This window comes from Castor canadensis, chromosome 13 (assembly GCF_047511655.1).
Source record: "Castor canadensis chromosome 13, mCasCan1.hap1v2, whole genome shotgun sequence".
Lineage (NCBI taxonomy): Eukaryota > Metazoa > Chordata > Mammalia > Rodentia > Castoridae > Castor > Castor canadensis.
Genome location: NC_133398.1, coordinates 118,104,479 through 118,132,396, shown reverse-complemented (window position 1 = coordinate 118,132,396; position 27,918 = coordinate 118,104,479).

Here is a 27,918-nt window from a genome sequence, read left to right as displayed (position 1 = left end):
AGAAAAACCCAGATGGAGGGGGCTGCCATCTCCAAAATGGCTAACCTCATGAGCATCAATGGAGAGACTGGAAACTTTGCAAGACTGAAGGAGACAGGGAGACAGGACAAGAAAATGCTATGCACAAGGGTTGTTCTCAGCTTTACCTTCTGATCTGAAGGACCTTATTGGGCCAACTGGTCCTCTTGATGGGGCATGGGAGGATTAGATCGTGATGATGTATTGATGTCAATCTCTTGCTTTTGGGGTCATGCAGGGAAATGTGTCTGTAGGAAACACATGTTTTCTGGTGTTGGAGTAATAGGTCAGAAACTTATTATAAAATCATTCAAGGAAAAGTTCTTTGAACTTGCAACTTTTCTGTAAGTTTCAAAGTAGTTTTTCAAAATGAAAATAGTAATATAAAAACACAAACTGTGACTTGAAATAGCACATTGGGGAAGAAGTGTGTGTGTGTTTGTGTGTATGTGTGTGTGTGTGTGTGTGTGTGTGTGTGTATGTGTGTGAAGTGTGGTGTGGTGTCAGCCACACAACATGGGATGAGGCACTCCAGTGGATTGCACAAGACTGGAAAAATTCCTAGACCTTGAGCTGCAATAAATACACTCTGAGAAAAACGCAGAAGGAAACTTGGTTACTTTTCATCCAACTATTGAGAATCAATAGAAAATCAAAGAGAAAGAAGAAGAAATAATTAGAGCAAAGAATGATCAACTGGCAATGCCAAAAATGAGACCAGATTTTTCAATGGCAATGACTGAGAAGGAGTTCTCTCTCTCTTGGTCTTTCTCTGTGTCCATCTCTGTGTTATGTGTGTTTTTCCATCTCTCCAACATTTTCTTCCCAAAATCTGGAGTGAAAACCAAGGAGACTCCTTAGCATGCAGGTAAAACTATATTTTGAACTGGGGAGATTTGGCTAATTATACAATTAAATATTTATTTAGGGTTCATTAATGGCATCCAATTAAAATTTAAGTCTCTAAATGGAAACTGTTTTTGGATTCTAGCAGGTCATGAGTTACTTAACCATGTTCCCTAGGGAGGGTCAAATAGATACAGCTTCCTGTTTCAGCCTGTCTTCATCTGTTTTGTGCTGCAGTAAGAGAGTACAACAGAGTGAGAAATTTATAATGAATAGAGCCTAGTGGTTCTGGAGGTTGAGATGTCCAAGATCAAGAGGCCATATCTGACAAGGACCTTCTTGCTGTGACATCTCATGGCAGAAGTGCAAAGAGATAGTGAGATACAGACTAACCGAGGCAAATGTATCCCTTCATGAGGGACCCACTGCCATGATATCTCACTCCTAGGACAATGGCACTAATCCATTTGTGAGGGCAGAGCCTTGTGGCCCAATGACCTAAAGATCCCAATTCTTAATACTATTAAAAATGCAATTAAATTTCCACATGAGCTTTGCAGAGGACAAATATTCAAACCGTGCCAGAGGCTTTCCAGGGAGGTAAGTCATTTTAAGTAGCATAGGTCAGGGACTGTTCATGTTGGTGTCATCAGGCAGGACTAACCTCTTCTAGAGGGTGGACTGAAGTCTCCCTACTTCAGGACTGAAGTCTCCCTACTTCAGGAAGGAAAATCCATTACTTTCCAAAAAAGGTACAGTCTTCTTTTATTGAACATGGTCTTAGACTACCCTATTTCACTTCTGCATATCTTCTCATGTGCCCAAATATATATTTACTTAAATATACAGCCAAAATGAAAACACACCAAATCACCTGAATCACATCCAGAAAAATCCTCTGTACACTTTGCTGCATATCATTGGGGACCTTTTTGTGACAAATATATATGTGGGTATACCGACGTATTTCTGTATGTATATTTCTGTGTTAACAACATAAAACCCCACCACACACAATGCTCTGCCACCTGCCTTTTTCTTGAACATTTTATAGCTAGCCTTCTCATGTCAGAAATTTCATTCCTACAACTTCTTCCCAAGTGTCTGGTGTTTCACTAGGCAGCTTTTTCATGTATTAGCTACTTGTATTTCTATTTTTGCTAGTATAAATATTAGATTGGTAGCTACCATTACGGAACAGCAACTGCTTCCTTGTAAATTGTACTTGGCAGAGTTTTTCTTCCTCCAATTGTTCAATATTGTAAATCCTAAAGAAAAACACCACCTACTTCTAAATATTCTTTCTCCGGATTCACACCACCCAGAACATCTGGTGACCTTCAAATTACATCAGAATGTGTAAGTGATACTTAACCTGTACAAAAGTAATACAATTTCTAAAGAATTATAGGACCTAACCCCAGGAAGCTGACGTCAATTACAATGTTTGAGACAAAGAAAAGGAGACACACCCCTGGAGATGACAAGACCCCATTTAGTGTGGAGTCTTCATGGCATGTACTTTCCCTCCATGTTAAAGCCTGTTAGTGTACTTGAGTTCCACAAGATGCTGTTTTTCTGAGGACAGTAGCTCCTCCCTCCCTTCTCAGGATGCTGGTCCATGAATGAACCTGCTCTCCTTCCTACCAACTCTTGTCTCTTGACTATTGTCTTTCAAGGGGCACGCAGAGATTTGGGGGGGCAGGCAGACTTGGGTGGGCAATACTTGCACAGACATCTTTGTGCCTTTGTCCAATGTTTTTCTGTGGATAAATTCCTAGAAATGGGATTTTCGAATAAAGGCTTTTAGGATGCTTTTGACATAAACTTCCCGATGACTGTGCAGACGGTTGTACCAATTTATGTGCCTGCCAGAAACCTTACTACCATTTTATCTTTTGGAGAAAATATTTATACAAAGTAAAGTACACTAACTGGAAAGAAGTACATTGTTCGTGAATTGTGCGAGTGTTTGTACTCAGAGATCAAGATGTAGAACATTTCTGACACCCCAGTGGGGTAACCACTATTCTGAATTTTGCACTACAGGTGAGCTTGTTTCATATAAGGGGAATCATATAACATACAACTTTTTGTACTGACTATAGCCTTCTTTCTCCCATCATAAACTTTTAGGGGTTTATCCCTATTGCGGCCAATGTCACTATTCTTTTTTTAAATCTAGAGGCACTATCTTATCATATAAATGTGTCTCAAATACTTTTAATCCATTCTTCTGCTATGGACTCGAATCATTTCTAACTTGGGGCTTTATGAATCAAGTTGCTGAGAAGACTGCTCTGTGTGTGCTCTGTGGATGCATCCATTCATTTTTACTGGGTGTATATAAAATAGAAGCATTGTAGGCTACAGACTAGGTATATATTCAGCTTTTTTAGGGATTCTACATAATTTTCTGTAGTTACCGAGGCAATTCATAGTCTCACAAACAATGTATTGAAAATTCTGGTTGTTTCAATTCCTATTAACATTTGAACACCATTTTCTAACTTTGGCCACCTTGCAATCTCTGTATTGATCTCCTTGTGATTTTGGCTTATCTGCTTAATTCAGCTCTTGTTAAATCCATCTATTCATCAATTCTTGCGTTTAGTTAGTAAATACTTAGAAGTGATTACTATGTATCTGGTACCGTGTTAAGCCTGTTGGATGACAAAATGAGCTCTTAGGGAATGTCTAGTCAACAGAAAAGGCTTATGACACATAATTAAGGATATGGTATATGCAGTAGCATAAGCATGTCCTTGTGCAGAGGCATGTGGTAATATGGAGAAGGGGGGGTGACAGGCAAAAACCTCAAGGGTCCACAATGGAGGTAAGGGAGGTAATGTTTGTTGAACATGGAGGACTAGACACCGTGCTAAGTGTTTCTTGGGCCTCATTCTAGTGAACCTTGGTGTAGGTTAGATCATGACTGGGCTCATTTTGCTTTTGAGGCACAGGGAAATTTAGCAGCTGAACCTGTCTACAGCCACACCTCTATGAGGCTGAGCTGCTCCCAGAAAGCCAGGCTCCCACCTAGACTCTCCATGCCTAGCAGGATGACATGGGTGCAGAGACATCTCAGGGAAGGTTTGTAGGCAGCGAGTGTGAGGAAACTCCAGCAGGAGGCTTGGGGGAACATGGTAATCAGAGAGAGCTGGCAGGCATTAAATTTGGGGTGAACTAAGGTTCGAATTCCTATGATGATGTCACCTCTTCCACATCACCAAACAATATTTAAATGCATCATCATGTTGAATGAGCCATTTGGGCACACTTGCCAAATAACTGAGCATTGAAATCTCCTCAAATGGAGTGGAAGCGTGACCTGAAACCGTGTAAGCCCACAGGCTCCAGACATGGAGCCCACTGCATAGGCTGGCCTGGTGCATTCCGCTTAATACTTCCATCTGCCGGTGAGACATTGCCTTTCAGATCAGCTGTGGCTAGTGTTCCTGAGCCTACTGAAAGAGGGAAGTCATAAAAGGGATAAAACCTAAGCCTAAATGATGTTCTGATACATAGTGCAATAGGCACCCTCACCAGTTTGGGCTAAAACAGATTAAGTTAAAACACACACTTTGTGAAGCATTTGTCTGCTTTAAATAATTGAACAGGTCTTGCATTCCTGCTGCAGTTTCAACAGAAATGCTTCCTGGAGGGGTCTCCCGGTGAACACCATCCCACTACTCACGTGGACTGGAAGCACGCCTGTTGTCAGCTGGGCTGGGAGGGGTTGGGAGAGTGGTGGGTGCCTGGTGGTCCCAATGAAGACAGGAAAGGGGGCATCCTAAAGTGTCCCTGTGGGGACAATGCAAACTTTTCTTGCCTGTGTGGTGTGCACGTTAGTATTCAGAGACTGTGACTCCAGCCTTCTCAGCAGAATGCATGGCAGGTGGCTTGCATTTCCAGTAGCCTTCTGGAGAGAGGAATTTGTTACCAACAACATAAGCAGCAGCTTTTCTTTTCAGAATTTACAGCAAATTGGCCAGAATGGCAATTTAAAAAAAAAACATTAACCTTGATATTTCCACATCCCCTTTCTGGAGAGGGTAAAGGACTCCCTCTCCAAGTGTGTCATTTGCACCCCACCCCCCATGTTTATTAAAATGATTTAGGTGTTTTATTATGCAAAATGACTTTTATAAAAAGACCTTTCTTTTTGCCCCATAGTCACACATAATTTCTTTTGTCACTTGTTATAAAGTGGAGTTATGTGAAGACAGGACATATTACTTGTTCTAGTCTGTGTTGGGTAATTTATTACATTAAGGAAGCAATAATTTTCAAATACAATCAGATTTAAGTTTTTAATAAGATTCATCTTCCCATTCACACTTGCTTAATTTAGGATATTAAATCCAAGCTGCCTCCCAAAGCCTGTATGACCATTAAAAGGGCTTATTCCTGATGTGTTAATAGGATTTAATTACATTACAGTCTTCCTGCAGAGCCATGGTGCATAGTTAACTGTGATAAGCCAAGAAAACAAGAGCTGAAAAAGGAAATAGAGTGTCGTTATTAGCATATCGGCTTAGAAAATCAAGACAATTATTATTTTGAAATTGATGTCGCATGCTTTTGCATCATGTTTAGTTCACACACCAAAGAGAACAACCTTTTTCTTTTCCTTTAAAAAGAAAGTCACTTAAAAGGCCACCCACGTAACAGGTGAACAATAAACACTTAACAGAAACTCCTTAATTGCCATTTACCTTTGGAATTGCAAGGAGATTTTTACTGTCATCTACAAAGAGATTTGTTTCAACAATTTTCCCTGCGATGCTTTTGTCTTTTTTACTATTACAACCCTGATTTGGGGCTCAGAATAATAGCTATGTTCATTGTTAAAAAGTAATGATTTTTAAATTGCTCTTTTATCCTGTCTTAAACTTAAAAAAAAATCCTGCTCTCACCCTTGATCTATCCCCCTGCCCCCTCCCCCAGTAGCCCCCTTCTAAGTCCTCCTTTGGTTTAATGACAGCAACCAAGCTCCAGCCTCCCATGGCCTGACAGGAGGATGAGTCACAGCCAGAGCTTGGCCTCAGTAAGTCCTGTCAACTTCCCCAGCAGAATCATTTGCATCAATCAGAAATGGTGACTTCTGTGAATTTCTGTTTTGTGTGAACTCCAAAGAAGTCGGTATCTGAGCTTTCTTACAGATGCTGGGAAAATAGAAGAATGGTTATTAGAGTGTTTTGCTGAACTGGAAGGAAGGAAGGGAGGGAGGAAGGAAAGAGGGAAGGAAGGGAGGGAGGAAAGAGGGAGGGAAGGAAGGAAGGAAAGAAGGAAGGAAGGAAGGAAAAAGAAGCCAGCAGTCTGGATACTATCTGGCTGAACTTTTCACTTTCAAAGTTGATTGACATTTAGTTCATTTTCATGAGAGATCACTGACCTGGCAAAAAGCATTTGAGATGATATATGGTCTTGCTTGTGTTAAAGTTGTCATGGAGGTATGAAATAAGTTATGGAAAAGCACACAAGCTAAGCTCTTTCAGCAGTCACTGTCTCCTCTGGTTGGCCAGGAAGACAATCCATTCTCTTGCCAAGTGAAGATGGCCGAGGGTGGAGAGGCATGGCAGATGTCCATATCCACACTATCGTTCAGTTCCAAAGGAGCCACTCTACTTTCATCTCTTGTATGACTGGGATTTTGTATACATTTTTATAGCAGTTCCTCTTTTCAAAAAAACATTTGAAAATCAAGCAAACCACTAACTTCCATCCCTTAGCCTGTGGTTAGTGGCGACAACTAAGATTCCAGTGTGTGTATTTCCAGAGTCAGCTCTAAGCACAACAAGAGAATTGGTCTCCTCTGCTGAGGTCCACTACAGCCCCTGTCTGCTATATGCTGTGTCCCCAGGCCATGTGAATGCATGTCACAATGCTGGCTGTATTTCAGCAGGTGCCCACTGTTCTTGCTGAGAGAGCATTTTCCATGAAGTCTTTCCTTACTCTGCAGATTGATGTGTCTTTTTCTGTGCTACTGTAGGGGAGGGAAAACAATTTCCTCTTTGTCTTTCAGAGTTCTTATCTAGGACAGAACTCTGTAGCTAAAGAAAGATGAATAAAAGGAAAAATGAAGAGAAACCTTACATGTTTGTTTCATAAATACATGGGAGATGCTCGGGAATGAGTAAATCTCTGAGTGGCTCTGAATTCAAACTTGCATGGTATCTTCAACAAAGACAGTAGTTTTTAGAGAGGGCACAAGACAGAAGAAAGGACTTTGAATCTCCAGGGATGGCACATTGTGGGAAGGCAGAAGAGTAGCATAGGGTGGTGAGTCAAGTTCACCAGGTAGATTGCTCAGGTGCAATCTCCTGGCTGATAACAATCTAAAACTGTCTACATCCATCAACCCCTGTCTTTCCTGGTAGAGAAAAGAAAAAAAACACATCTACCTTAGTAAAGGTATGCCCTGCTTTTTGTGCAAATGGGGAAGAACAGGAAAGCTATATTTTAAAAAATCTGTTTCTTTGCAGTTGCCTTTAATCCCAACTAATCCTGATGCCAGAAGGGTGGTGTGTTCTGGTCTCTTAACATTTTCCTACTTCTTTCCCTCACTTACGATTCATGCCACCTGCCTATCATCAGGTCTGTCTCCTTTATTGACTGTCCAGTCGTTTAGTACAGAAACTGGGTCTTTCTATCTTTAAGAGAGCATCACTAAGAAATAACCCAGCTCAGTTTAGCCCATGAGTCATAATTTCTGTTCTTGTTTTATGATGTTATCTCCTTCAGCATCCAGTAAATGGTGATCCACAAGTATATGGGATATGCTTAATAAACGTTTGGAAAATGAAAGGTTCCATTTTCCTTCTAGATGTCTGGACTGTGTTGTTTTCCTTAGCATTTATATCTTTGGGTTTTTTGGTGCATGTACTATTTATAATTTGTTTTCATTGTTGTGCTAGGTGGAGGTGCATTGTGGCATTTGTGAAAGTTCTTACAATGGTAATTACATATGTGTGATTTTTCTCTTTGTCAGATTTCTCCTCCCATCAGCACCATGACATTCTACTTGTTTTTTTCAGGACTTGAGTTTGAACTCAGAGCCTTGCATTTGCCAAGCAAGTTTTCTACTACTTGATTCTCACACTCAGCACCTTCTGCTTTAGGTATTTTTCAGATAGGATCTCATGCTTTTGCCTGGGTTGGCCTCCTGTGATCATCCTGTTTACACTTTCCTTGAAGCTGGGTTTACAGGCAACCTCCACCACACTCCGCTTTGTGTTGGTTGAGATGGGGTCTTGCAAACTTTTTGCCCAGGCTGGCCTCAAACTGTGATCCTCCTGATCTCTGTGCACCTCACAAGTAGCTGGGATTATAGGTGTGAACCACTGGTGCTAACCTTGACTTACACTGAGAAAATTTTTCTTTCTTGTTTGCCAATTTTGTTTCCTATGTTCTTATGCCTTGCTTTTCCCAACTAATGCCCGTTCCTATTAGTAAGCATAGGAACTCAAAATCACAGTGTACAGATATGACTGTTCTAGAATCTTCTATGTAGTCTATTTATTTAGCAGTCTGTCAGCAGTCTTCTGTGCCAGACAGTATGGTCCACAGTGGTAACACAAAAGTGAGTAAGAAACCTCTTTTTCCTTATGCTTATGTATCTAGGTTATAACCAGTGGAGGAGGTAACCCAGCATGAATTCAGAAAGGGGTAATATTCCTTGCTAAACAAAGTATCATTTCTGCCATTCTAGCAGATATTAATAGAACTTAATAAAATGTTAACACACTTTATTTGCATAGTTAATTGTAAACACAGTTAGCATTCTGTTTTTTCAGAGTTCATACTTAATGAATCCAACCGGAATGAAACCATAAGAGGGCAATGAACAGTTGTCCATACTCTGTTACCAGAACCTAAAAGCAAATACTGCCAAAGGCTAGCTCTCTGACTTGGTAGCCACTGAAAAGGCAACCCAACAGAAGGCTACCTCATCCTAACCAGGAAAATCAAAGACACAGAGAAGTAAGGAAGTAGAATGTAAGCTAATGTCCAAGTTCACTGCCAAGCAGCACCTTTCCCCAATATCATGTTTCTCCAAGTTAATTCCAGCTTGTCAAATATCTGCACCCTACATATCTGTTTGAATTACCAGCCTCCAGTATTTGCACACTGTCCCCCACCATTTCAATTATTCCTTTTTTTTTGGAGAGGGTACTGGGGTTTGAACTCAGGACCTAGCCCTTGCTAGGCTGGTGCTCTACTACTTGAGCCACACCCCCAGTCCTTTTTGCTTGGGTTACTTTTGAGATGGGGTCTCATGCTTAAGCCTGGACTGCCATTCCCCTATTTATGCTTTCTGCTCAGCTTTTTGGTTGAGATGAGGTCTTAGGAGCTATCTGCCTGGGGATGGTCTCGAATGCAGCCCTCTGGATCTCTGCCTTCTGAGTAGCTAGGATTACAGGTGGGAACTACTGCATCCAGTCCTGTTTGTTTCTTCTGTCCATCTTCATGTCATTGGAACTTCATTTTAGTGTGGGAGTCTACTTGATCACGCTTCTAGTGTTCAGGGAAAGCTTCGTGCAGAGCTTATGGTAGTCAGAGGGCACATACTTGCACACATAGTCACGTGCGCTCATGCACACCAGCTCACACAAGGTGAAGGGCATGGGCAGTATGGTGGAAGGGCAAGGGCAGTGGGTGTGGAGAGGGTGGGAGTCCTGCAGTGCTGAGATGAGGGAAAAGGAGAAGTGTGGTTTCCAGTGTGAGAACAGAAGCTCCAGTGCACCTTCCCTCTCAGCATAGGGAAGCACTGAGGAGGAAGAGTTCCTGAACCTCTTTCAACCCATTTTCAGGGAAAATGTCAGTCATTTCTGTGGGAAAATGGCTTAGTGTACTAGAACACAATGCTCAAGGCTTACTGACGTCTGCTCTCCCTTCGTTCTCTCAAAGCCCAGCTCTGGGAGAATCTGCAGATTTCCCCAGTGATCTGAATTCCTTCTAAATTTTGTAGTGCTGTTCAGATTCCATCATTTGCAATTAAAAATATTGTTAAGAAATATTTCCCCAAATCTGTAATTTAGACTCCAAACATCATAAATGTCTGTTCAGGTTTACTTTTTGGAGAGAACATCCCTTTCATGGTAAATTAATTATGGACTTGGACCATGTGACTATGTGCTGTAAATTTCAGATTTTCATCTTTTGTCAACGGAAATTATTTGTTCAACGAGGGAACCCCAAAAGTTATGGTTTAGTGTGCTTAGGATGCTAACCAGTTTTGTGTCTAAGTCAACTATTCCATTTTAATTTTGCCTTATTAAATTTCCTGTGAACACCAAGGGCCTCAAACAGTCTTCAGACTGATTCTGCATTGCTATTTTCCTCTCATTTCTGAGTTCAGAGTGTTCCTTCAGTGACTTTAGTCTGGTTTGTATCAGTCACAAGTCTGCCTTTTTGGAATAGTAAGCTTTCAGAATAGAATTATAAATTCCGCATAGGTTTTAAAAATCGAAAATACCAGAAGGTGCATATCTACATTGTCCTCTGAGCTTAAAAGACCATCCATATTTGATAGGTGGATTAATTTTGATGTAAAATAATATTTATGGCCAATTTGCTTCTTCAGCAGGTTTCTCTATAGATCATTCACAGCCTTCACCATCTGCCATATGCAAAGCTTAGCATTGAGGGACACTGTTTTTTTAATCACTGAGGATACATAGGAAACAACATGGATGTAAGATTTAAGCTATAATGATATAAAGTCCCTATCTTTACATAGTCCAATAAGACTTTCCTAAATCTGTCTTAAAGAGAGCGTGTTGAGACACAGCTAAGGCTCAGCCACTACTCTGGATTAGCAAGTGTTTTCCCTGGAGCAGGCACCGCAATTGTAGACGTAAGGGTGAGTGGCATGTGCTGCTGGCTTCAGATATTCACAGTAGAATGAGATGGGAATGACAACAGATAGATCCACTTGGCACAGACTGAATGACTCTATAGATATTTTGAGTCACACTACAGGGTTATGAATGATTGGTTCCAGTTTTCATCTCTTACCATTAAGGAAAGACATCTGGGCTTGTTTCTAGGAAAACTTGGTGTTCCTTATATAGACAAGTTTGGGCCAAGAAAGTGTGTAGGAGTTTGCCCACACATTTGGACTTGGTTCAGTGCCACTGCAGCACAAAGTTCAAGGTGGGGGATCAGCGTGAAGTGAGCAGGGTTATCCCATAGGGAGCTATTGAAGACTTTAAACAGTGTGTTAGCTTCCTGTTGGGGGTGTAACAGGTTATCACAAATTTAGTGGCTCAAAGAAATGAATGTGTTTTCTTTTAATCTGGAGGCAAGAACTCTAAAGCAGGTTGGCAGTTCTCCCTTCCTTTTGGAAGGGAGGAAGAGACCCCGTTTCCTTGCCTCTTCCAGTTTCTAGAGGTTGCCTCCATTCCTTGGCTCACTGCACCCCACCTGCTTCTCCTGTCTCATCACCTTCTCTGACTCTGACCCTCCCACTTCCCTCTCATGATTTGACTCATGGTTACAATGGGCCATCTGGGTAGTTCAGGACAATGTCCCCCTCTTAGGGAACTTCATCAGAACCACACAGTGCCTTCTGCCATGTAAAGTAACACAGCTTTCAGAGATTAGGAAGGGAACATCTTTGGGGGTTAGGGAACATTATCCAGCCCACCACAAACAGGATCTCACATTTTGGGGGGTGAGCCACGTGAAGACTGAGAACCAATGATACAACAGCAGTTCTAAAATTTTAGTGTGTGTGAAAATCAAACAGGGTGATTAATGACACCAGGGATTCTCACCCAGGATTGCTGGGTAGCCAGGTGATATTGTGGCTTGGCTATCATTCCTGGGGTGATGGTATTCTGATGTCTGAGTGCAGACTAGAATAGAGAGGAAAGTGCTTAGAGGTCACAAGACCTTGTGGTAGACTGGGGTGTTAGAGGACTCGGCTAGAATGCATGAGCTATGGATTTGATCTCCAGCACCACAAAACCCAACCAAACAGACAACAAAAAGACTTGTTGGTAGTCTGACACAATAGTGCTTAGTAGAAGGTAAGATATGACTGCTCATTGACAAATAATGTTTCAGAGACCCAAGGGGACAATATTTGTATTTAGCAAGGTTATTTATGACAAAGGTAGACCCATCTGGTCACTTTGGAAAATTATTTCATTTCTTCAAGTCTTAGTTTCCTTATCTGAAAATGAAAGTGAGGATAATTTTTTTTTGTAGTGCTGGGACTCAAACACAGGACGTTGTATACACTAAGCAAGCACTCAGCACCAAGCACTGCACAAGATGATTATCTTGTGCAATGAATTTGAGAATGAGAAAAAAGCTTAAGAGAATCAGTTAGCACAGCGCCTGGCAAATAGTAGGTACTCTCAAATAATGGTCATCATGATTTTGAAAGGACAGATGACCTTTTCCAATGGGAGACCCAATTTAATTCTAAAATGAAGGCAGAATATGTGTGGATTATTTATCTGTTTGGTGCACATTTACCCAATGCTCCAAGAAAACAAGCAAACAAGACTGAGGAAAAGCACCCTTGCACAGAGTCAGCCCCCTGGCTTCTGAATTGAGAAGGCCTTCCTAGGACATGTTCTTTGGCTATTCAGGACAATTGCCCAGTGCTTTCAGGCTTGATGGTGGTATTGGTCCCTGATGAAGGCAGAGACAGCAAAGGGAAGTATTAAACACAGCAGAAAATGAGCCTCCTGTTCCAAAGAGCACTTCTAGAAAGTTCACCTGGAAATGACTGGAGATCTCACCTTTTGAAATACAAGCAACAAGGGCCTTTGATATGACAGGACTTTGAGTTAATCCAGAAGATTCTCTACTTTCAAACTTACACAATTTTAGGAACTTTTCAAAGAGACCTGACCAAATTCCAGATTTCTCTTAGGAGATAGATATTCCAGGTTTGCCCAAGACAGCTGTCTCAAGTCTTATAAGACTATTTACAAAAATGGGAACTAGAGTCTTTTTTTTGTCAGTCCTGGGGATTGAACTCAGGGCCTTGTGCTTGCCAGGCAGGGGCTCTCCCACTTGAGCCACTCCATCAGCTCTACTTTACTTTAGTTTTTTTTCATCAGCTAAGAGTCTCACAACTGTGATCCTCCTACCTATGCCTCTCAGATACCTGTCATTATAGCCTGTGCCATCATGCCTGGCTAGGTTGCTGAGATGTGTTCTTGAACCAAGATCCTCCTGATCCTCCAAGTAGCTGAGATTATAGGGATGCACCACTATTTCAGGCCTAGAGTCTTTGTTCATGCTTCTGAATAAATGGATCTAGAAGAGTCCTCAGCACTAGTTGGCAGTGGTCATTAAAGAAACTTCAGTTTTGTGATTTGAATCAACTCCTTCTGTTATTAAGCTATGCAAAGTGTCTGTAAGAGAATGGCTGTGTAATCAGGTCTACTCACTTGTCTGGTAAAGAAGGTGGGTTGGGGCTCAGCAGGTGCCAGGCAGGGGTGGTGAGATGGGAGCAGACTCAGCTCTTGGTGGCAAGTGGAAACAACCCTGTCCCTTCCCTCCTGTAGTCACACTATAGGTCGTGAATATAGGGTGGCGGAGGGGCAGATGAGTAAGCAGGGAGAATGCTCATGGAACCTCCAGTGTATGCACATGGATTAGGCTGGCATTGGTGGCCCAGTTGGTAGAATAGTCTTTATTACAAAAAGCAAAACCATAACCTATTGTGAAGGCGAACGTTTGACTTGCTTAAAATAAGGAATGATGCTTAGGTATGAACCCTTACCTGTTTATATTCAAATCAACAGCCATGTTTATTCACGGGCATCAGTCCCAACACCTGTCAACTCTGTCAGTGCAGTTTGTGGAGACTACATATTGAACCAAATCCAAACTGTATTTTTTGGCAAAATGCTTCACAGTTTGATTAGAAATAATGTGGTTATACTGAAAGAACTCATCTTCCAGATAATGAAATTGAGGAGCAAATTAGAGTGCATGAGATCCCATCCTAAAAGAGAAGCCCCTGGATGTGGAAAGGTGTCGACCCTACCAGTACAAGACACTTGGGTCAAGGAACTCAGTAGCAAGAGCCACAAGGCACATCAGGAAGTCGCAGGAGACAGTGGCTGTGTATAATTAGTCAATAACTATTATTCAAAAGGTTTGTGTCATACATTCATACATTTATGATACTGACTTGGGGGATGATCCAGAAAGAGAACATACAGCAAAATTAGTCTTCAGTGGGAAGAAGGTGAATCTCAATTGCACTCTAATGGGTGGACTACCTTCTACCTACCCCTAGGTTGCTGATGGGTTTTTTTTTTTAACATTTCTCTGTTCATTTTCATCATAAGACAAGGGTGCATCAGTACCAGCCATGGGTGATGTCTCTAATAACAGCTCTTAGACTGGTGGAGGGAGGTTACAGGAGTGGGGATATGGCTTGTCTTTGCTTCATTTCCAGCCTGATCAACAAGTGTTCACGGTGGCTCCAAGGATCCTCGAGTGTACCCGGGCTGCTCTGAAGTGTAAGTCATGCAAAGGTGAGGCATTTCTCTTTGGGTTTAGAGTGTGTTTCACTAAATTCACATTTCATAGGAATGTAGTAATACTCTCTGATATGGCAAAAGTCCTCATGTTGTGTGTAGACACAGACACACTTGGATAGCTCCACATGGACTTTCTTAGTGGTTTATGGGAGCAGATTGCGAGGCCACCCACATGCATCATCTGGTTAAAATGATTCCAAGACTTTGTTCTTGACCATCATTGCTCAATGCTACCTTCCTTACTAGTTAGTGTTAATGTGACAGTCAAGAGGTAGATGAGGGACATTCTCACTAGGCAGTACCTGCTGACCCTAACTCTAATAAAATCTTGCCTCTGTGTGTCATGACATGAGGACAGATGATGTCAAGCTAAGCCAGTTCACAGTTTAAGTTGTCTGATGGCACTGTTGTGAAGAGTTTGATCAGAGAAACAACTTTTCCCTGATTATCTAAAATGCTTAGGAACAAACTCTTTTCTTCCCTCCCTTCCTCCTGCCTTCTTGCCTTCTGCCTTCCAAGTCCTACTGCACAACAGGCCTCCATAATATGTTCTGGTGATGCAGTAATAAATAAATATGATATCTCCCACCTTGGCACTTGCAGAAATTAGTTATATTAATTAAGTACATAAGCAATTAGTTAAATAAAATTGTGACACATACAATTTTATTTGTGGCTGCTGGGGTGATAGAAGAGGCATAGCCTATGTAGTGTTGGGAGTCATAAGGAAGTGACACTTAACAGAATCTTAGAGAAAGAAGAGGAAACTAGATAAAGGACTAAGACTGATTTATGGGAGCAGATGGAGCATGGAGTGGGCCAAACAGATGTGTGTGAGGTAGACATGTCCAGGATCTAGGAGAGGGGGAAGAGTGCCATGTCCAAGGAATGGAAAGAGAGCAAGAGGAGTGAGGGGAAGGGGACTGCTTGTTTGGGATGAGCTGGTAGCAGATGCCAGGTGGTGTGCCATATGGGATTTATAGTACCTCAGGAGCACTGGAAGTCACAAAGGTTTTACACAGCGGGGTGATAAGATCAGACTAGAACTTGTCAAGTGGGCTCCTGGCAGTGTGGAGAATGAATTAGAGGGAGATCAGAAGTAAGTGTGGGAAACCAAAGGGAGGTTTGTTACTTGGCTTGGGTGGGTGTGTTGGTAAGTTTTATTTCAGTGTGACTGTGCCTTGGGTTCCTAAATATCTGGATAAATGTTATTTCTGAGAGTGTCTGTGGGGCGTTTCTGGAAGTGATTAATATTTGAATCAGTGGATTAGACAAAACAATAGCCCTCCCCAATTGGGTGGCCATCTTCTCATCCCTTGAGGGCATGAGGACACAAAGAGGTGGATGAAGAATGAATTCCCTTCCTGCCTGACTGTTTGAGCTAGAATCTCAGTCCCTGTCCTTGCCAGGCCTGGACTGTGGGTCTTCAAATTCAGACTGGAATCTACACTATGGGATCTCAAGTTTTCAGGCCTTCAGATGACACCATGGTTTTCTTAGGTCTCAGATTGCAGACTGCAGACCCTGAAACTTCCCTGTCTCCATAACTGTATGATCCAATTCCTTGCAATAAATCTGATTCTAGATATAAAAATCTCCATTGGTTCTGTTTCCCTGGAAACCTTGCCTTGTACCGTGACAGACAACATAGGCAAGGAGGACTGTGCTGAAGGTGGAAGAGAAAGTGGTTGGACAAACACAGAATCCCAGTGCAGCTATGACTGACTGGACAGATGAGGCTGAGAGGAGGGTTCAGGCTGATTTCCAGCTTTTGTTGAGTGTCTTGTCTTTGAGCTTGTTCACATTGTTGTGAAAATTTGTTTCATTTTCTCATATCTTGCCCACTTAGTTCTTTGTGGAGTGTCAAGGGCGGGGTACCTTAGCATTGTCTGGACAATTCCTGGCCTGACAGATTTCCTTTGACAACGAGGACAGATGGCATCCATGGGTTTTCATGTGATCACTGGAAAAAGATCCTAAGTCAACCCAGAGTTGCTTTCCTTCTTCTCCACTAGCCTTCCCCTCCTGCAGCCCTTTCTTTATCCAGGAGATGCTGGCACCTCCCATTCTTCAGCTTGGTCTATTTTAGTTGTGAATCTTCTTGTTACTTGAGCCACTGCCATGGGCTCTCACCTTACATTTCCATCCTTCCCTTTCTCCCTGCAGGGACACATATTGACTTCACTGTAGGTAAAGGCATGTGTAGAAAATACTCTTGCCCATGAAGTTATTTTAGAACCCTGTATTTTTGAGGAATCTTCATAAAGAAAGGGTTTGTGAAATGAACAGTTGAGCCTAATCGCTTGATGTCCACCTCCCTTTCTGTGCTTTCCACATCTCAAGTGTGGAGGCTTTCTGCTCCAGGCCATGCTGTTTGGAGGAGTCAGTCATGGTCTGTGTCCTCTCAGAGTTCTTGATGGAGAGCTGACAATCATACAGTGGCCACATGCAGGCACTGAGGCAAACGCTGCCCTGATGGTGTTTGGTGGCATGGTTGTCAGCTTTGGTGTCGACAGAGAAAGGAGATAGCCATAAAATAAGGAATGGAGAAGATAGTGGGCACTAGAAATGTGGGAGACACATGCAAGGGGATCCCAGAGATACTTGGGAGGGACTAGAGGGTGAAGAAAGGAGGGAATGCCAGAGGAACACTGTGATTTAAAGATTGTACTTCATTTTAAGGAAGGTGACATGTGCATGACAAATTTACCAATGGAGGGCTGGTAGGACAGAGGCTGAGGGTCCCTGTTGAGGCTCAGTCATTGTCTGAAGCTCTCAAAGACAACAGACCGCAAACCAGGGCTCTGCACTGATGAGATGCAGGTTTTGACTCAGCAGTGCCGGGCCTGGGAGTCTGCACTTTGGACAAGCTGCCAGACAATGCCAGTGCTGCTGGTCCTCTGGCTGCTGCACTGAGTAGCAAGGATCTAAACAGGAAAGTGATGTTGAGAGAGGCCTGCTTGCAAGCGTCCATCAAAGGCCTGAGAATATAAATTTTAAGATTCCAGATTGCATCCCAATCTGTAGCTCTGTAGTATGCTAAAAAGTATTTAGCTGGGGAGTCAGGCTTCCAGGTGTGACCTCTGCCCTTCAGGAGTTGTCTAACCTAGAATTGGCTTCATTGCTGTTCTTAAGCAATAATTATGGTGCCTATCTTAAAGGGATTGTTATCTGTAATTGTTACATTTGGAGAACTGAGTTAAAGGAAAGAGAGAATCTACTTCTGGGCTTCTCAGGACCTGTAATTTGCTAAAGCAGTACCGCAAGATGGAGATGTAGGAAGTAGAATTTCCTACTCTGATTTCCTGGGGGCTTGTTCTCTGGGACCCCTGTTTCCAGGGGACCCAGCAGCAGCAGAGAGAAAGACGAGTGCTGGGCAGAGAGTGTAGGCTGGAGAGACTCTAGGACCTGAATCTGGAAGGAAGGGTGTAACACAAGGTCGAGGTGTTGAGTCATGAGGTGGTGGCCTGGATGGAGAAGGAACAGGCGTCAGAAACACTCTGAGGTCAGCTTAGGCTGGAGACCAACTAGATGTGAAGGTTAGAAAGGCAGAGGAGTCCTGTTAGGTTCCTTCCCACCCAGAGAGAAGCAGTAGGCCACAGGACTGTGTCTGGTGTCTAATTTTCCATTCTGATTTAAATTCCGCTGCATGTTGCCCACAGACTAACAGCAGGTCTCTTGCTTCTCTAAGGCACTTACAGTAATGCCATGTATTTTCTGAAGTTGGGTCAGAACTGAGCATATGAAATTCCTCAAGTGTGAAATTCCACTTAACCCCACTAGTGCTCATGATCCTGAGTAGGTATTGTTTGTAATTCTCTTCTAGTTACTGGGGGCTATTTACATTTCCCAAACCTTTTCAGTTTCTATCTCAAACTAAGTTTATTTTAGGGAAGAAAATTTGCCTTCCTGTCAGAAAAATGGAGAGGCAGATGTCTTCTCCCCGCTGTACTTTGCACATTGACTGTAGCATGCTCTCTGTGTGTATGTGTGTATGCCTATGCATATTGAGTGTGCAAGTGTGTATGTGTACACATATGTGTGTACATGTGTGTATGTATGCATGTGTGCACATGTGTGACTATGTGTGACTGTGTGAGTGTGTGCACCCATATGTGTGTGTGTCTGTGTGCATATGTATGTGTGCAATAGCATTCTGAATTTCATAATCCCTGTGATAACCTTACAGTTATGAGGGCCTTTATCCTTTATTAAGATTGTGAAATGTGTATCACTTGGCATACCTATTTTTCTCCCTTGTACATGGCAAAGTGTGTAGAGATGGTATACATGTTTGTATGTGATTGACACATACTGTTTTCCCCTGAAAAATCTCTAAGGCTTTCATACATGCTTGATGCTGAAATTATTACTTGAATTATGAAGATAAACTCATTTATGAGTAAGTGGAGTTACTGAACCATGCGTACCATGTAAAGAACCCACTTGAGGTATGGCCAGAGCAATTTCAGTCCCTTCTCCTGCTCCTAAATTTAATAATGTACTATAGACTTATTTAAATGCATGCACAGTAACAATAAAAACTTCTGGTTCAGCAGTTGCTTTAGGTTCCAAAGACTTCTTAATGACCCTTTGACTTTCTCTAAAGTAATTACTCTAGCTAATATCTTAGAATCATTTCATGGAAGTCCAAGCTATAAATCACTTTGAGTGGCGGTTCAAGTGTAGTCAAGGACGAATGTGAATCCCCAGAATTTCTGCAGATGGGGCACTCTGTTTCTGGCCACTGTCTAGATTCTAGTCAGTGGAGACTCACTGGGCTTTACCACGCTGACTGGTGTACAGATGGAGCTTTCAGATTATGTTCAACAGCTATCTGTTAAAACCATCAGTCATAGCACCTTTGCTTTGCACTGGCTACTTTACAAACCTTTACACACTTACCTAGCTTGTGAGGCCAGTATTTAGGCTCTGTCTTCAGAAGGTAATAGGTCAGCTTAGAAGGGCAAAGTAGTAGAGCAGGCGAGCAGAGTCTCTCATACTAAAGCTTGCATCTATACTGGCTACTGGGCCTTGCTTGTAAGCCTGAAGTGTTGACTGAAGGTTTTAGTTAGACAGTTTATACTACTTAGAAATTTGGAAATACCACAAAATGTTGGATTTAACTTTCACTCTTTACAGACCCTCTTTTTTGTCTTACCAAAATGAAATGAAACTAGGCCATGAGGAAACAAAAAGTCACGTGATGAGTGATTGATGGTAATTTAGTCTTTTGGTTTGAACAAGAAGTTGGCTTAGCTTTGGAGCAGCAAGCATGTCGGATGGATGCAGATACAACAGCCTGGGTGAGGAACTGAAGGAGATATAGTGTTTGCAGGGTCTGTCGTGGGTGTGGCCTAGATCCCTTCACCTGCTGTGACCCTGCCCAGGTTTTGAGAGAGTGAGTTGCTAAGGCTCACAGTTTTCAGTTCTCAGCAGAGAAAGTCTCTGACTCACTTTCAATTTTCTTCTTTGTGTTAGACTTTTTTGTGTGTGTGGTGTGACAAATCCCCAACAGAAACAACATGATTGGGAAAGATTCACTGTGGTCTTGGTTCCTGAGGTTTCAGCCCATGTTTTGCTGGCTCCCTTGTTTCTGGGCCATGGTGAAGCAGACTATCATGGTGGAAGGGTATGACAGAACAAAGTTGTTTATCTTTCTGGAAGCTGAGCAAGCAGAGACAGAGAAGGGCCAGGGATAAGATATAGTTCCTAAGGACACACCACTAGGGACCAACATCCTCCAACTCAGCTCCAACTGCCAATAATGCCACTAAACTATGAAGCCATCAGTGGATTGATCCATTGAGTAGGTCAAAATCCTCATGATCCAGCCACTAAGAGATGGGGAGCAAGCCTTCAATACACAAGCCTTTTGGAAGAAATTTCTCGTCCGAACCACAATGTTCCTTTTCCCTAGGTTGGGAACAATTTGAGTTGTCTTATAAAGTGACCAGACTTCCTGGTTTGCCTGTTACTGCCACAGTTTAGTGATGGAAGTACTTCTTCCCTTCAAATACCTCAGTCATGGGGAAACTGGGTCAATTGGTTACACCTAAGTCCCAAAGGGAGGCCCAACTCTGTGATGCAAAGTGTGAGCAGGGCTTCATGGGACCAGACTGAAGCTAGTCTCTGGGCAAGACACATCCTTGCACAGCTCCCTTCCCTGCCCCACTCTGCTCCCCTGGACCTCCTCCTGAGATCACTCCATCAATGTATCACTTTCACAAGACTGTTTCTAGTTCTGTGCCTAAAACAGGACCTCAGAATCCAACCAAGGACGCACCAGTGGGGTTTTAATGCAGTGATATAGTTATACAGATGACAGAAGAGGTGGGGACATTACGTAGGGAACAGTGAGGCAATGTAGGGAGCAGGTACAACAGAAAACTGCTTTTCCCCTACATTGGGAGGCAAAGGAAGGGAGCCATGGTTGGACAGAGGGAGCCCAAACAGGGGAAGACAAAGCAGAGTCTACATAGAAAGGGAAGAAAGAAAACTATCTTGGCTTTTTCTTCCTCTAGGACTTTCTACCAGGCTTCTGGTAGCCAAACACAGACAGTCTGCCAGAGCTTTGGCGAGAATCTAGCCGGTGCCATCTGTGTGTTGCAATGCAGAAGGGGATCAGGGTGAGGAGAGGGCCTGAGGCCCTGTGCAGGTTACAGAACGGCCTCTATGAAAATTGTCTCAGTGAGGAGCTTTGATTTCTGCCTCTGAGTCAGTTCCCAATTTCCTTCGAGAGTTAAATAAATTATTGTTAATTTTCAGGCTATTTCTTGGACTCTCTTTTTCATAAACATGTATGACCTACTGTCTTGCAGAGTAGACATTTTATCTGCACAGTAGACCAAGTTTCTGTAAGCCAGGATGGTGTTTTCCAACTCCGTGACATCATCAATGCATTGTACACCGTAACAAGTACCTAAGAAAGTATTCCTGATTTTAGAATTGTGAACTTAATTTTTAGCAAAAATTGTACTTCTCCATTAAAAAACCCAAACTCCTTATCTTTAAGAAACCATTAAAGAAAACATAGGTCCCTTTCTGCCACTGAATGCTGTCATATTTAGAGAGTTTTATTTCTCTTCTTGCACATCATCATGGAATCCATGCTCTGCTTCCATTTTCACTTGGTAGATCAGACTGGTAACAATCTTCTCTGAACTTTTCTATACCGGTGCTCAGGGATCCAGTGAAAAATGGATGCTTGCTTCCATATCTTCTCAAACTTGGCTCCATCTCACAATCGGCGTAAAGCTTTAAGCCACAGATAGTGTTGCGGGATAGTTCCACCTCATAGAATATGAAGTGAAATCCACACATCGTTGGTCTTAATTAGCATCAGCCATGCTAGCTTAGAACTGATATATCTACCTCCCTTCTTGTCTTTCCCCATGTCCAGTCTCCAGCTAAGTCCCATGGTTCTACCTCAGAGTCTTCACATCTCTGTCCTCTTCACCTTGGCAACTCAGTGGCCTCTCAGTGTCACATAATCTGTTGTTTATTTATTTATTTGTTTATTATTGTTGTCCTGGGGGTACATTGTGACATTTACAAAAGTTCTTATATGATATATTTGTCATAGTTCAATTCACCCGCTCTGCCATTCTCCTGTATCCCTTCCTCCGCTATTCCTGGAATAGCTTCAACAGGTCTCATTTTTTCCATTTTCACACCTGTGTACACAGTATTTGCACCATATCTGCCCACCCATGCCCTTTCCCCACCTCCCCTCCCCTTTCACTGGTACCAACCTCCCCCCAAACAGGACCCGATCTGCTCTCCTGTTCTCTGATTTTGCAAAAACAATGTTTAAGATAGCTACATAGGGAGTTTCCTTGTGACATTTCCATATATATATGTATTGTAACCTGAATTGGTTCATTCACTCTATTTTTCTCCTTTTTACCTTAGTTCCCTTCTTATGGTGATTTCAACAGGTTTAAAAATTCTATATTCATTGTTGTATAGAAAGTACATCAACCATATTCATCTCCTTAACTTCCTTCTATAACCCACCCTCTTTTGTATTTGACCTCCCTTAAGTGTGACCTGTTTTTCTTAATATTGCTGTATTTGTATTAGGTCTATATTCCACATATGAGAGAGAACATGTGGCTTGTGGCTTTCTGAACCTGTATAACTTCACTCGAGATGATATTCTCCAGTTCCATCCATTTACCTGCAAAGGACCAAATTTTATTTTTCTTTAGGGCTGAATAAAATTCTGTTGTATATAAGTACCACACAGTGGCTCAAACAGTAAGAGAGCCTACATAGAGGGCATAAGGCCCTGAGTTTAAACCCCAGTGCTACCAAAAAATAAAAAAGTTTAAAAAACTAAGATAAAAATGAAAGCCAGGAGAGCACATTACCTCTTCTCACTCCAGCTAACTTTAACACAATTTGAGATTCATCTTACTGACACACCTCTGACCAGGCATCTCATGTCTGTGTACTGTGTCTCCACTATACTGTAAGCACCTAAAGGGCAGGATTTGTGTTTCAGTCATCTCATTATCCTCCACAACATCTACCAGTAAGTATCTCTTGAATGAACAACAGAAAGAGTGTGATGTAAAATCTTGCGAGCATGTGTTTGTGTGATTATCTGTGTGTGTACTGTCCAGCATTTACAGATACCACACTCTCTTAATTCTCTGAAGTCAAGTAGGGTGACTCCTCGCTCTGGAAAACAAAGTCTGTGCAGAATCACATAACAGTGTGTACAGGGTGACCTGATGGCTGGGGATAAGGCGTAGTTAGGTTCAAATCCAGACGCAGACTCTCTAGAGATGTGTGACCTTGGGAATTGCGTGTAATTTTCTAGAGCCAATTGGCTTGGCTGCAAAATGGAGAAAAGAGTATTCAGGTTGATAGTGAGGATTAAATATCCAAATGCACAGTGCCTTGCTGGTAGTAGGGATATAGCATACATTTGCTGTTGTATGACTTGGCTGAATTAGTTTTAAGCCAGTCTTGAAGTCTGGAGTCAACTTTAATAAACGCACCACAACTTTTCCACCTGATACTTCTGTGGGGATTTTTATTTATTTCTTTTATCAGGAATTAAATGAGTTATCTATTTTAAAGTTTACAGCCACTCTGTAAGCCCCTGAGGAGGGGACCTGCAATGCCCTGGTCAAGTCTGCAGAGATGGGTTTGAAAGCCACCTCTCTTTGCCTGCATTGGCATTGTTTCTCAGCATAAGATAGATTTGCCTAAAACTGGAAATATTTCATTTCATCAGAAGACGGTGCATGCAGCAATTTCTCAGGTGCTTATTTCCGAACCTTCTGAACCAAAATTAATCCACACTGTTCCTCAGAAAGGAACAGACAAAGGGCAAAAAGACATGCTTTCTTGTTCCCGGGACTTGCCAGAGCTCATTTTTTTTTAATTAAGTGAGGATGGATACCTTCACTTATCCATTCTCTTTTTAATTTCCTATGTTCAGTTTGATTAAGATGTGTTTCTTCAAGATACGTGCTATCTGAATCTTGTTGTATAAAAAGTTTAATATCTTTTCCCCTTTTATTGGACTAGTAAGGCATTTGACATTAAAAATAATAGCTTTGAATTTTTCTGTTGCTGTCTGCATTCAGTAGAGAAATTCATTTAGTTCTTCCTCTGAAGGATCCTTTCAAGGCATTGCACACACTATCTGCTCAGTAATCCACAGATGCCTAGAATAAATAAAACACAATGATAGCCTAAGATCCTCAGTATCTAATCCAGAATATGAATGTCTGTTTAAGAAGTATGGTTACTAATTTTTAAAAATGTCCCTAAAACTTATTTCTTCCCTTTGTGTAGCTGAACATGTATCTTTCCAGTGTTTAGCTGAAGTGAGCAAGAGCAATTATTTTCCCAAGAACAGTAATTGCTAGGGAACTTAAGAAAACAATGTTCTATTTTACTACAGAGCCCCAACTAGTTAGTTCAAGCTGGGAGTTGTGTACTATACTCCTTGAGTTTTTGTTTTTAGAGAAAGACTTGGGTGTGGATAGATTTGTAATATCTCAACAGTAGTAGAAGGAAGAAGAAAATGGGCTGAGGGTCTTGCACTAGACAGCTCCAGGGTCCTGATGAGACTTCTGGTCCTATTGGAGTCAGATGGAGGGAGAGCTCTCAGGAATCAGTGTTCAGATGATGGTGTTAGGAGGGCACCAGCTCTGTGGGTCTCAGTTTCCCATTTCTCTCCATTGGCTCCACAACAGTTTAGTGGTATTAGAGGATGTAGGCTTTGTGTAGAGTCATAACACTTGTGTTTAAATCTTGATTTCTCTAGGACTAATTAGTATCCCTCTGCATATCAGTGTTTGTGATACCAACATCCAGAATAGGTTCCAGTGATCCTGCCTTCTGATATTGACACTGTCGTGAAATCACCTCTCACATTTGTTGGTTTATCTGTGTGACCAATAAAATATGGTCTCACAGAAAATGTGAAAAGATAGTGGAAAGAAAGACAAGTCACTTCCATCTGGGCCTTCCATCTTGGTAGGTCTCTGACTTTTAGACCACAAATTCAGGGGAAGCCAGCATCTCTGTTAGGAAAAGCTCTGTAGAGAGATGCAGGTGGCTAAGGCCTGAGCTGTCATGCTGAAAGTAGTATCAGTGACTTGGGATTGGGTCTTCCAGCCCCAAACTTTCATATACCATGGTCAGCTAACCGTGTGACTGCCACCTCACAAAACCCTAGGCCAGAACTGACCACGTCAGCTGCTCATGGATTTCTGACTCTCAGAAACTGTGTGACCTAATAAGTTTGGAGTTCATTTGTTATGTAGTAATAGATGGAAAATGGAGCACTAACCATAGTCCTGCATTCTTTAATGTTTATATCTCCCCCTCCATTCATGTAGAATTCAGTCCCCAAGGTGGTGGTATTAGAAGATGGGAGGCAATTAGGTCACAAGAACCCTCATTAATATCACTGGTATTTTTATGAAAGAATCTGCAAAGCCAGCTGGTTTCCCATGTGAGGACATACCCAAGAAGTCATCAGGAGAGGGTCTTCACCAGACTGACCATACTGGCTCCCTGAACTTCACTTTCCAGTCCCCAGAACTATGAGAGATAAATCTGTTCTTTATAAGATACCCAATGCAATGCATCTTGTTATGGCACCTGAATAGATCAAGACAAGCACTTAGTTGGTACTGAGGTTGGGTATGTAAGTGGCTTAGAGCAGAGTGTCCAGTGAGAACCAGCTGCTGTTACGATTGTCACTCTTGAGCTGGCCTGAGGATGGTGATCTCTGCTCTAGAAATCACTTACAGAGCTCTTTAAGGCTCTTGCTGGTATCATTGTGTGGACATTCCTGGATGGGCAAACACTATCCCTTCCTTTTTTTCTGCCAGTTTTGTGCTTCCTCACCTCCATTTTTGGCAGGAGGATAGGAGGTTCAGTTAACTCACTGAATAGTGTTTATTCAGCCCTACTTGGGGTGTCCTAAACATCAGCTCAAATGAGTCTGGCAAATCAGCCCTGAGTAGAAGAAGGTTGCTTTGGAATTGAACTTTTGTGATGAATTTTGCCTTCCTTAGGAATCTTTCCTTTTTGAGAGAAGACACTGTCTGGGTGAAGATGGTGAAAGGGCTAAGAGTGTCTGATGGAATCGGGGGACTGCGTCTAAATTTGTTTTTCAGAAAGAACTTGTTTGTCGGACCCTTTTCTGCTTTACTTTATTCACTTTGGTATGAGCTATCAGCACACATTAAACGTGGTGGTTATGTGGTATTAATTTCCTTCTCTCAGAGAGGAGAATATGTAGACACTTTCAAACACTTCCCAGAGAGTCATGCTTGCCCTTTTAGGAAAGTCTTCTTTACCTTGTAGCTCCAGGAACTGTAGGTGGGGAATTTGTGGTGAATGTCACAGAGTGTTGTCACAGAATATCTTCCTTTCGCTTCACAGCTGTGCACACTATGGTTAGCACCAATGCCCTTTGAGGGAGCAGTTATTTCCCTGCATAGTTAAAGACTTTTCTGGGTGGAGTATGGAACATAAACAAATGTAGGATGAATTGTAGGGCTGAACAATTCTGTTACTTACCTCAGTGTCCTCAGTTAAAGGACACTCTTTAACGTCCACACTGATCTGCAAATTGATAGTGTTTCTGTGTTAGCAGTGCTATCATTTAAAAATCAGTGCAACAAGCCTTGGTTTGGAGGGGGTAGATTAATTTTTTTTGTAAATACAATACCATTTCTTATTTATTTACTGCATGAAAGCATACTTGAGTAATCACATATCTGTGAGTCTCCTCATTCCCTTTGTTCCCCAGATCTTTGCATGCTAAAGGTGCTTTGAATATTTTGTAGCTTATCAAGGACCGACTTGGTGATGCAAATTGGAACCCAAGGAAGCCAGGCTTGTTCTCTTTTGCTTGGAGTGATTGGACTTAAGGCTTGATGGTTTGGTTATTCTTTTGGAATCTCTGATGGGTTTTAGTACAACCTGAAGGTTTCTATTTCCTTTGTCATTTCTGAATCACTGCATAGCCATTAGCAGGGGGATGTTTGCCTGGGGCCTCACACAAGCAGGGATGAGGGCTGTGAGCCTTCTGCTTGCATCATGCAGGATAGAGTAAATTCAGTCATTCCTAATCCACATTGTGTCAGTGCACTGATTTGCTGACTGTATGTTGAATGTTACTCCAGAAACAGTGTCCAGACTTCTATTTCTATCAGTGAATTTCCAGGTTACTTAATGTGATAAATCTTACATTTATCTTAAGTATTATCTTAAGTTAACACGTTCTCAAATTTAACACAGTGGGTAACACTTTTCAAGGTATCTGTGCTGTACCTCCTCACCAAATCACCCAGGAAATCTCTATCCATGTGACTTTGGACATGTGCTGGAATGTTCCTGAAAATTAGGCACTTAAATCCCTCCTTCAGGAACATCAACGTGAGGTGACCTGAGATCGGAACTGTGTTCTTGAATGGATCAGGAAGACTGGTACCTCCAGTGGTTCCTACACAGGGCAGCCTTAGGGCTGTTCTGTTCTACAGGGTAACTGGCAACTACAAAAAAGAACTGATGGGGAGACATCAGTAACAGTGAACAGCAAAGCCATTCTTCCACAAAACTGAGCAGATAATATTGGAGCTTAGAGGACAGGAGATGGATAAGGATTTTTTTTGTAGTATTATAATCAAACCCAGGGTCCCCCTTCCATAAGTACTCCCTATTTTATACTGTCTTTCATTATTAATTCCTAAGTCAAGGAATAAATGTTCAAGGGGCTTTCTCAGTGTACCCCTGCTGTGGGTGTACTTTACTTTGGTCCATTCAACCCCTTCCCTCCCCCCTCCCCCTTTATTCAACAGCTTTAATATGCATCCTTATATCCTCCACCTAACAAATGTTATATATTTTGATATGGTTGACACTTTTTCATCAGAGAACACACTTTAATTTCTCCATTAGTGGACTTGCTGTTGGTGGATTCTCCTATTTTTAACTCATCTGAAAATGTCTTCATTTTGAGGAGCATATAACTCTAAGTCGTCAATCA